The sequence below is a fragment of the Neopelma chrysocephalum genome, unplaced genomic scaffold (assembly GCF_003984885.1).
Source record: "Neopelma chrysocephalum unplaced genomic scaffold, ASM398488v2 Primary Assembly neopelma1_22b, whole genome shotgun sequence".
NCBI lineage: Eukaryota > Metazoa > Chordata > Aves > Passeriformes > Pipridae > Neopelma > Neopelma chrysocephalum.
In genome coordinates this window covers 22,218,090-22,229,271 of record NW_020897690.1, presented here as the reverse complement: position 1 = coordinate 22,229,271, position 11,182 = coordinate 22,218,090, and the positions used below count along the sequence as shown (strand labels likewise).

General features: G+C 35.0%; 1 non-coding gene across 1 annotated transcript; it reads left to right on the top strand.

The window, feature by feature from the left end:
• Nucleotides 1-10,717: 10,717 nt before the first annotated feature.
• On the top strand, nucleotides 10,718-10,822 carry LOC113967357. The gene has a single exon (XR_003534136.1). It is a non-coding gene; the product is annotated as a U6 spliceosomal RNA (small nuclear RNA).
• The last annotated feature ends 360 nt before the right edge of the window (nucleotides 10,823-11,182 follow it).

Genomic DNA, 11,182 nt, shown 5'->3' with positions numbered 1-11,182 from the left:
CATACAAACAGATAAATAAAATAAAATACATCTAAAAAACTAGAGACAAGAGGATACAAAGGCAAATGAAGCTTTGTATTGAATTAGACACTGCTTGTTTCTCTGTTATCTGCACACAGAAACCAGAAATTTCTGCCATTCATATCACTTCTTTCCAAGTTAATTTTTTAGGTACATTGCTGTAGGAGCCTAAGTCCATCAGATGTTAGTTGCTCTGCAAATAAAAGGAAAAGATGCTATGTTTTCAGTTTTTTAATAATTTTAAAGCTACTTCAGAAGGATAATGTATGACTTTATGAACATTTCACATGACTGTCTAAATATTGAAAACAGAATTCAATTTATGTTGCTGCAGAATTCAAAACCTCTCTTGCATAAACTATATGTCTTGTTAGTGTGTCAGATAATACATAAAGGGCCAATCAGACTAAAATTTTTACATTTGTATTAATTATTTTAAAGATCACTCAATCTAAGCAATGCCAACAAATTTCACAATTAGCTTTCTGGGATACATCCCCTGTGATGTGCAAAAACCTTTCTGAAATCTTAAACTATACTTGTCTCTGACAATCTTTAGATAAAGTTTTTGACTTACTATTTTTGATAGCTGTGATTGTCATATATATCTCTTACTCTATTCTTTTTAATTTTCAACAGCTGACATTACAAGCAATTCCTATGTCATTCTTGCAGTTCTATCCCTTATATTCTAATTAACCATCAGGTATGTACAGGTTGGCATTTGGAGTCACATGGTGGCTGAATTTGTTGATTAAGTTTCAGCTTTCAATTTTTCAGTCAGATTTGGAGCCAAACCATTGTGAAGTGATTGTTTGTTTTTCTCATAGCATTCTAGACAAACAGAAGACTTCTACTGTTTTGGAAACTCACTTAAAACAATAAAATCACAATCTGGACATCATTCTACTATTTACTTCTTGAAAATACCTGTTGTTTCACTCAAAATCAGTGATTGAAATACAATCATATCATTTTAGCTGCCTTCTCTGAATATTTATCCAAAATTGGCTTGCTGCTATGTCACAAATAAGTGAACAATCTCAGAAACTGTTCTTACTTGAGGCAGATGGAAGTAGTATCAAAGCCCAGAAGACTTCTAACTGCTGTCATGACTATAATCACCTCTGAGCCAAACAAATATTCAAGAAGAGTTTGAAAGATGTGCACATTTAGCACAGTGTGATGGAGAGAGTGAGAAAGTAAGTTATGAGAACCTCAAACTCATTGAATCCCTAGCCATTTGATGTTTGCACAGCTTTGGCTGAAAGTTTTAACTGTTTCCAACGAGGTACGCAGGGTACTAAGCCAATGAGATAAGCTAAAGTAGAGAAAACAATTGCTATTCCCTTCCAGATGGGAAAAAAACAAGTATTGGTTTTGTTACTCTGAAAATGGCTTTGCAGTAGATGAACATTTCAATTCTGAAGTGTCCAAGATGCTACTGAGTGAAATGTTGCTGTTCATATGGAGATGTTAGTTTTGTTTGCTACCATATTTTCATGGCTACAACAATTTTTATTGAGTTTTTCTCAGCTTTGCTCTGCACCTAAAGAACTTGAACAGATATTAGAGGGCTTAACACTAGAATGCTCAGAAGGTTACACTGTCATATTCAATGAAATAAATCTCTATAGAGAGATATTCATAGTACCTGATTTACATAGCAGATATGATCTATAAAAGAATCCCAGATTCACCCCTGTGTGCTATACTAATCTTTAAAGGAGCAATGTTTCATTGCCGTTAATGGAAAGTACACAGAAAAACCTCCCCTTTACCCTTTTCACGTGACACAATTTTTTGAATTCCATGGGGATAATAATCCTTAGTCCTTTTCCAGGACAGCAGTTGGGGGTCACTTTTCCAGGCAACTGAAACATGCTTTGAACAGAATTAAGTAAAAGATTAGTGTTAGCAATTTACAACTGTGATAGGCCAAAAGATACATGGAGGATAATAATGGAGGTATTGAAATAGAAAGCATAATTTACAACTTATATATCACTTTCAGGCATAGTCCTGAACAAATCCAGATATACCCTAAAAATAATATTATTAATAATAATCCTCTAGAAGATTAAACATTAGACAGATGGAAAAGCAACTTGCTGAAGGCTAAGACTAGCTGAATTAAGTGATCAGTTTACAAATCTCTCTGCAAAAGGCCTCATAAGTTATCTTTTTTTGGTGACAATCATTTGTGAATAATTGTGTAGCTAAGATTGAACCAGCAGGGCTTAGTTGCATTTTGGATTTTTTATTCCTGTTTCCTGGCAGCTGAATAGTCCTTCCATAAGCTAATTTTCCAGACCCTTATTCCCTATTTCATTATTTAGTCTTTAATGCTCCAAATATCAGGTCCCTGGATATCTTTGATAAGCAAACTTGTGTCCAGATTCCTTCCCATTTCACTACAGCTAATAATAATAATAATAATAATAATAATAATAATAGTAAAATGGAAAACTGACTTCTACACATTTTATAACCATTTGAGCCCCCTTTTTTGTTACTTCACATTACTTATATACCACCACGGCCTATTTTCAGTGTTGTTGGAAAACTAATAGTTCACCTTACTACTCCTAGAGTACAATGGCTTTTGGAGACAAGAATAAATTTGTACACAACTATTTGACAAGGGATTTTGTATCAAAATTTTCAGAGGAAATAAGAAGGAGTAGACTGTCATCCTTCTCCTGGGATTCAAGTTCATGATACACTCGGGTTTCTTCTACTTACAAAGGCACTTTTCTCACATTCCGTGGGATAGCACAACAGTTGATAACTAAGTTGTAGCACCTTGTATATAGTTCTGCCTAGAACTTTTTACCCTGTACTTTTCGTCGTTTTCCAGCATGCATGTTGCATGTTCTTTTCAATTAAAAATGTTCTTTTGTTAATGGTTCTGAAGTAATGGGATATGGTGGACTGTAAGTGTATTCTCTAGGCTATAAAAGGAGAAAATTCTAGCAGGCACTAGGCAGGACAGTGGTCATGTTGAGACACTTCTCACAGGAAACTGAGTACAGATCTCAGAAGTATAATAAAATTATGTTTCTTTCAGAACAACCATTTGCAAACTACAGCTGCATTATTTTTGGCAGTTTTTCATAAAGCAGAATGACCTTGAAATGTGAGATGGTTCTTAAACAGAGAATATGATAACATAATCAGATTCAACAAATATTTTGTAAATACGTTTACATACCAGTGACTGGTTCAGATGTCTTCTGTTTGGTTATGTATCAGTGCATATGCCTTAAGGAAAAGGGAAAGGAGCAAGAAGAATCTTTCTTGTCCTTTCCCTTTTAGTCTCCAAATGCACTTAATATTTGATACACTTTCTGAGGTCAAGGCTAGGTGAGTACTCCTGGCTTTCTGCAAAAGTAGTTTCAGAAAACTTGCGGAGTGCTCATATGTTCTTTTACTTTTTTAAAAAACATTGGGATTTCATACAAAGTTTATGGCAGATAGTAAAGATGATTATATACCACTCAGATGAATATTGTTCTGCTACATAAAATTTATATTTCATACACTGGGAACACAGGGACTATAAATTCATAATGATTACTGGTTCTTCTGAACACTACTGTGGTTGCAGAAAGGACTTTATTATCTACTACTTTCATGTTGGAGACCTTCACCCTTCTAGTAAAGTAAAACTAAAGTAACGCAAACCCTTCTCTTTAAACTGAAGAGCTTTCTGTTGAAATGCTCATAAATAGCAGAGCTAAAAAAAAAATCACCATCAGCAAACACCATTTATTCAAGCCTTAATATTTCCTGATTCTTACATCATCCTGCTGTTGGAATAGTGATTACTCAAATACATTTTAGACTCAGGTGAATCATTTCTATTTTCAAGAACTATTTCACTAGGAGTTTTTCACTGCATTCAAAGTGTTGTATTATCAAATTTCCTCTGGTTCTTCACAAACCTCTTCAGTGGTAATGATATAAATTTGAGAATTTAAATTCAGATAAATTAGTATTTTTGTTTAATAATTGTAAATTACTATGTTGCTTTGCCTTTAAATAAAAGTATATTCCTTAGTAGAGAATATTTATTTTCAGGGACGCTCAATAAAAACAAAAACAAAACAAATTAAATTGGGGTGTGAATTTAAAATTGACTGGTTATCTGCACTAAATCTTTGTGTGGACACCTATTTAAGAATAAAGTAGTTTTAATTTATCTTTATTAACTCCCTAAGTTTCCAAATAAGGGGTTCACACTGTTAAACTAACCAGGTTTGGCATTCTGATTGACTTTCCTGAGTGTTCAGGAAAGAGAAGTGCTCACTTACAGAGCAGGAGCTATTGCTTTACAGTATTTAAATTCTTCTGCATCTGGAAAGCAAAAGATATGAAACACAGGCAAACATTTGTTTCCTTTAAATGACTGAATTTTATTTTCGTTAAGAATGGCCAAGATTAGGCGAGATCTTTTTCTGTCTACAGCAATTTACCCATTCACTATTTTTATTCTTGTCTATCTGTTCATAAGTGCATACCTATCCCTATGGGCTCTATCAGTCATGATTTGAATTCAGTGGACTTAAAAATACCAACAAGAGCAGAATAATTCTCACTTTTCGGGCAAAGAGATTTAATAGTGAATTATTCAGTCAACAAAATATCTGAGAAAACAGAAGAGAAAATCATATACTGATATCACTCACAACAGATCCTGTCATTCTACATCTGGAACCTCATTAATAGCTAACTTTGGTTTTTTTAAAGGTTAGTAAAAACGTTATATTACAAAACCTTTTACCTTTGATTCCAAAGGGAGAAAGCTATGAAATTGTGATTTAATGGTGTTTACTTCCAGTACATAAGCAAAATCTGAGCCTTATTGTGCTTTAAAGATAAAAATGGGGGGAGATTTCAAGCTTCAGCTGAGGTATATCTCTTTTTGCAGACCTTTGTAAAGTAAATCACTTATTTGCACACTATGTTGTCAGCTACTAAGCTGCCACCTGAAGTATTCTGTGACACCTGATGAAATTTATTTTCAAATTTTAATTGTGTTTCTGTTCTTTTTTTTCATATATCATATTCAGGCAAAGATAATGTTCTGCTACAGTTTCAGTTTTGCAAATCTATTGGGGATTATCTCCTTATAAACATCATATACCACAGAAGTATAGAGAGAACTGCCATGCAAATAAAAAATTTTGGGGCATTAAAAGTCCTTTATGGTTCACTGTTCTTTGATCAGACCTAAATTTTAAATGTATTTTACTTGCAAAGGGAAATAACATGCTATGTTATATTAAGAGAGTGAAATCAAATGATGTGAAAATAGTTTCTGCCTGGCACTGCCTACAGACAGCTAGTAAGTCAGTTTAAGCAAATAAGCAGGTACTTCTGAACTGGCACATGATTGCTGCAAATTGACAACACAACAAAAGTAAAATAAAAACTAGTCTAAAATAGTTAAACTTTTAATTTTTTTTGTGCCTTTTTATAGTCCGTGTTTTTCATCAAATGTTTCCTTCATACCCTCCTCCTCCTCCCAGTCGCATATATACCGGAAAGTTCATGATTTTTTATTAGAAACTAAAAAATTTTTGAAAATTCCATTGGAAAGAAGGGTTGTTACATGGTATTCATTTGCTGCATGAGGTCTTAGTGATTTTGTAGCTAATTTCTGTCATCATTAGACTTCCCACAGAAATAATCTCCAGTTGTCAGATTTACTGGAGAGATAGGGAGGAAGGGAGCAAGAAGGTAGAGAATTATTAATAATTTGACAGAATTAGTCCAACATATGGCTGAGAAACTTTTGATTTTACTGATTTCTTCTTCTTACCTTTCACCTTAGTCTTATGAAACTGAGGAAAAATGCTAATGAGCCTATAATTGGCCTAAATCCCAGAAGATTATTTTGGGGAATTTGTATTTCAAATGCATGAGTTTTATTATTTTTGCAGGTAATTAGCAGATCAGTTAAACTAAATAATTTCCTGCTGCTGCTAGGCATATGCAGTCAAATACAAACTTATTTTACTCCTACATACACCTACTTCAAAATTATTTGTAAAAAGGTGGAAATTTAAAAACACAATGTGTATGGAGGAGAAAATGTAGTTATGCTCAGTAATGATTTTTTAAAACTAATTAGTTTTATAAATCTTCTTGGGTTTTGCTTTTGTTATTTGTGTACATGTTTTTCTTGGGGAAGATCTCTGCACATTTTGTCTTTCATTCCTCTAGCTAACGCTAGCACTGCAGAAAAGATAGAAGTATACCTAGTTCTTATGACACAAAAATAACTTTGCATACTTTTCATAATGTTACCATTACATAATTCTGCCTCCCCCCCACTTAAATTTAGGATGCTCTAGAAAGAAAAGGTATTTTCACAAAATGCTCTCCAGGACTCAGAGTCTTTAAGGATCTGAGTATGGGAAGGGCCAGAAATTAATACATCTTAATTTAAATAACTCTGCTTCAGTCACAAGTCATTACAAAATGGGGATTAATAGTGGCCTTAATAAAAAAGCTTGTCTATCCTAATGGTTTAGTATGGATACAAATTCACTTGAAACAACCTCAGACTCAGACCTTTCTCTCTCCCTATTTCTATAGCATCATATAGCCCTTGTGAAACATGTCCAGTTTAGAGTCCTATTTCCAAGGGGTGGCTATAGACGTAATGAAGGGGGAAGCTTTCTGTAAATGAGTTTGTACTTGATACTTTTTTGTCCTCTGAAATTCCAGTCACAAGCCCTGAGTAAAGCTGTACTGCTCAGTTTGGAATGGTCATAGTAGCATGAAGGAAATGAGAAAACTGTGAGAGGTTTTGGTTGCTTCAGGGCTTCTGGGATGGAGGTCAAGGGAAAGTTAATACATCCAGCAAGGTCACAGCCACAGACTGCCAGGCGTACTGCTGTGGAAGAAAAAGCATGTATGGTAAGTTTCCAGTGATGTGGATTCCCACTGTTCTCCCTTTCTAGCAGCTACTGCAAAGTAGCATTTCTTGACTACAAAAGCTGGCATGGGGTAGAAGGATACACTGTTTCTGCAAGCACACAATGATCACACACAATTTCTTTGTGAAGAAGCAGATCCATCTAAACAAAAAACTTACACAGATCTTCTAATGCCATTGTTAGGGAAATCAACAGTAAAGGAATGGGTAGCCAGCACAGGGTGCAGTCACAAGCTCTTATTTCTACTAAGCCATAACTAGTCAATTTGCTACAGGCAAGACAACTATTGGAACAGTGCCATTAGACACTTATGTTGCCATACTGTATGAGACATGTCTGCTAAGCCATGAGTTTTTAAAATTTGAAATGTGCTTGAAGGAGAAAGCAACTTCTGGTTCTGTTCTCTGTTTTTGACGCTTGGATGGTGTACATGCAGTCTGCACTCCTAAGCAAAGAGGAAACCTGCTACTCTCCAGGCATAGCATTCTCTGCTTCAACAGGATCTGGCCAACCACTAGAGAAGGTTCACAGCAATCAGGGAAGAAATGATTAAACTCTCCAACTGTATCTTTGAATGACTTTGAGTTATTTCAATTTTTTTTATTGTATGAAATTTTTTAGTAGTTTGTCCCAATGTATCATTAATGCACAGCCTGTGTGTGCTATTTTATCTTTGTATTTCTTTAGTAAGGCCTCTTAATAGGCCACTGTTTCTTACCAGAATTGGACAGCAATGAAGTTGGAGACATTTACAAATTAAGCATAGATAACAAATAGAAAAATTCCTAACAAACTAAAAGAAATTATAGAACAAATAAAACTGAATTTTTAAAAAAAGTTCAAATTTGAAAATGTGTTATAGATTTACACCTCAAAAGCCAAAGGAAAAAAAAATCTGCTAAACAATTAACTACATATAAGGGAATCGAAAGAAAGCAGCTATGTGGAAAGAGCAATCTTCCTACTTCCTACCACTGCCAAAATTAATTAAACGTGTAGACCTAGGGATATGAATGAGGTATATTTTGAACAGGATTTTAAGGCCATCTCTTAAAACACAGGACAGTAATGCCTACTGAGTCTTTTCCCATCCCTTTCTTTCCTTCTCTATCTCCTTTCTGTGGGTATGTTTACTCTGACATAAAAAGTCAAGATAGGAAGGTATTCCTTGTTTACCTGAGTAAATGTGGAGTAAGATAATAGTGCAGGGAATCCCACTTTTTCTAAGTCTACTGTTGCTCATATTCATACTGTTGCTTATATACTTCTGTGAATTTCTTCGTCTGTCAGCCAGCAAATACATGATGCTGAAAATATCAATGGTGTGCTGCTAGTTACAGAAGCTGGTATGCTTTAGCCATGTGAATCTGATGAGCTGCCTAGTCAAAGGTTTATTTGAAGGTTCTGAGCACCTCACTAAGCTGCATCTTTAGACCGCAGATGAAACCCCAGTTTATTTTGCTGAAAAAGAGTATGCATATGACTTGGCACTTAACAGAGTTTCAGCCTGAACTTGTATTTCTGCCAAGTCCACAGCATTCTTGTTTGATATCTTAATCAGTGAACTCCTAAACCTTCTGTGCAGTCCTACAGAAGCATTTCCTATGACCACATCCCCTAATAAAAGGCAAGAGGTCAAATCTTTTTGTACATCAGTCACATGAGAACCCTATGAGTTGGGGCACTATTCTCTTGCCATTCTCCTCCATATTTGTAGGCAGAAAACGCAGTATAACATCTTTGTGACATTTCTCATACTTGTCTTTTGAGAATATTAGAAACCAGGGACTGATTCCTAAATGAGTTTTTCCCTCTCCTGTTTAAAATATATATATTTTAAAAAGTCATAGATAAGTATGTCAGCTTTGCAGAACTGAAGCAAAGGCTGCAGGCATGGGAAGCAATTGAGCAAAGACAAGTTAGGCACAAATAAATAATGAAACCTTACAGTTAACTTGATGTGCAAGCTCATCTCTAGAGTACGCCCAATTTACTCAGATATTCCAAGCCTGGGGCATATGGCCCACTGGCAACCTTGCAGTTGTAGTTTGTAGAGGGTTGAGCCCCTGGAGATTACGTGGTGTCAGGAGAGAAATCATTTTGAATGTCTTTCCTGCTTCAATGAATTTTATAAATTAAAAATGTGTGCCTTGGGCTTACTCTTCTCAGACTGTAAAAAATAAACTTTCCAAGTTTGTTAATTTTAAGTTATTACTTTGCATTCCTTTGGATGCATGTCTTTATTCTATCGCTTGACTTCATCAAACATACTTGGAATAGCCATATTTTACCTAGTGATTATAATTACGACAGAATACCAATTGGGCTTAAGGTGTAAAGTAGCAATACAAAAATAAAAGACAAGGGAAATGGAGTAGCTTTAAGGAATGTTAGCCTTTCTAGTATGCAAACAAACTTAACAAACAATTGCCTGTTGTAAAATGTATGAATTACTAACAGAAAAACACTGCTGAAGTTGATCCCCAATGGTAGAATGTTTTCTAAAATAGTTTTGGTTATGCTATGCAGTTCCGTTATGGATTTTAAAATAACATGAGCCAAGTGCAGTTGTTTTGAAGGAGGCAAGAGGAAAGGAAGACATTGCTTTTGGGACTCTAACTGAGCGAGCTCTTAGAAAAAAAAATTTTGAAAGTTAATGCAAAGATCAAAAACTTTCAATGTCAATACATTAAACAGCATCTTGATTCAGCACTATTATATTCTTCCCGATGCACAAGATAGGCACAAAGTCTTATGCAATTCCTAGCATTCCCTCTGCAGTAAGGGATCTTTTCACTCCCCTGTGACATTTAAAAAGAGTTTTCAGTCCAACTAGCTAAAATAGTGGGGTGAGGGAGAGGGGTATAAGTGGCGAGTGGATTGGTTGGTTGGCGATATTTTTTTCTTGTGACATACAAATGTTTTTTCTTTCAGTCTTGTGACACGTGTAGGAAGAAGTGTGTTACAAACATTGCACAAACCACTTTATAGAAAAAGCAGATGCTACAGAGATGAAGCATATATCACGTTTTGTTATGCAGCACTTAAATTTTATATTAAGTATGAACTACAAAACTGTGCGAATGTTACTGATTCTGTTGGAGTACAGCAGCCTTGTGGCTTGGGAAGAAAAGAACTAAGTAGCTTATAAAAATTAATTTTCCATGAGAAAGACAACAAGCAATATATAACTGGTTACCTGGTAGCTGTCATAGGCTACTGGAGCTCAGCAGAGCCCAGTGAGTGGCAAGGACTACTGGATCACAGCATTCATTCATTCACAAATAAGATGCAAACAAATTAGAAAAGGTCTGACTTCTCTTCAATAAACTTCAGTTGGATGTAAACAGAAGTTTGTAGGGAAATCTTCTATGCTTTTAATTCTAGTTCTAATCTTTGAAGAAATTTTTCAAATTAATGGATAATGCTTATTAGTCAGTTTCCAGCTATATTTTTCAGCTTGTCTGATTTAGATTGGACATGCATATGTTCAAGCTGTGATGATACTAAAACATAGGTGCTTGATTTATAGCATAAAGTATACATTGCTGGACTGTCAGTCAATGTCTCCAGGCCAGCTGTCTCTGCTCAGCAGCTTCACGGATTATTCACGGATTATGTCCCTTTACAGAGTTGGAAGGGACTCACAAGGATCATAAAATCCAACTCTTAAGTGGATGGTCTGTAAGAGAATCAAACCCATGGCCCTGGCATTATTGGCACCACGCTCTAACCAACTGAAATAATCTCACTTTGGCTGCACGTATACTAAAATTAGAACAATACAGAGAAGATTAGCATCACTCCTGCAGCAGGATGACAAACAAATTAACTCAATCTACTATCTAATGATGCAGTGTACACAGTCATGCAAAAACTTAGAAAGGGTTCACATGATTCACATCAAGAATTAAAAGTTATGGTCTGTCATGATGGAAAGAGCCAAGAGACTACATTCACTGCTAGCTGCTAAACGTATGTGTTGTAAAGGAGAGAGACCAACTAAGAACCTGAAAGTGTGATTCATTAGAAGTGAATTGCAATGAAGTCTGCTAAATAATATTTATGTTCAAAAAATCTTCACTTGAAAAAAAATCTTGTTGTCGAGAAAAGTTAGATTTTTTTCTGTATTATATATAGTTCATAGTCACATACTGTATCTAAGCACTTAATCTATTCAGTATTTCAGATCTGAAATGACAATAAAGATA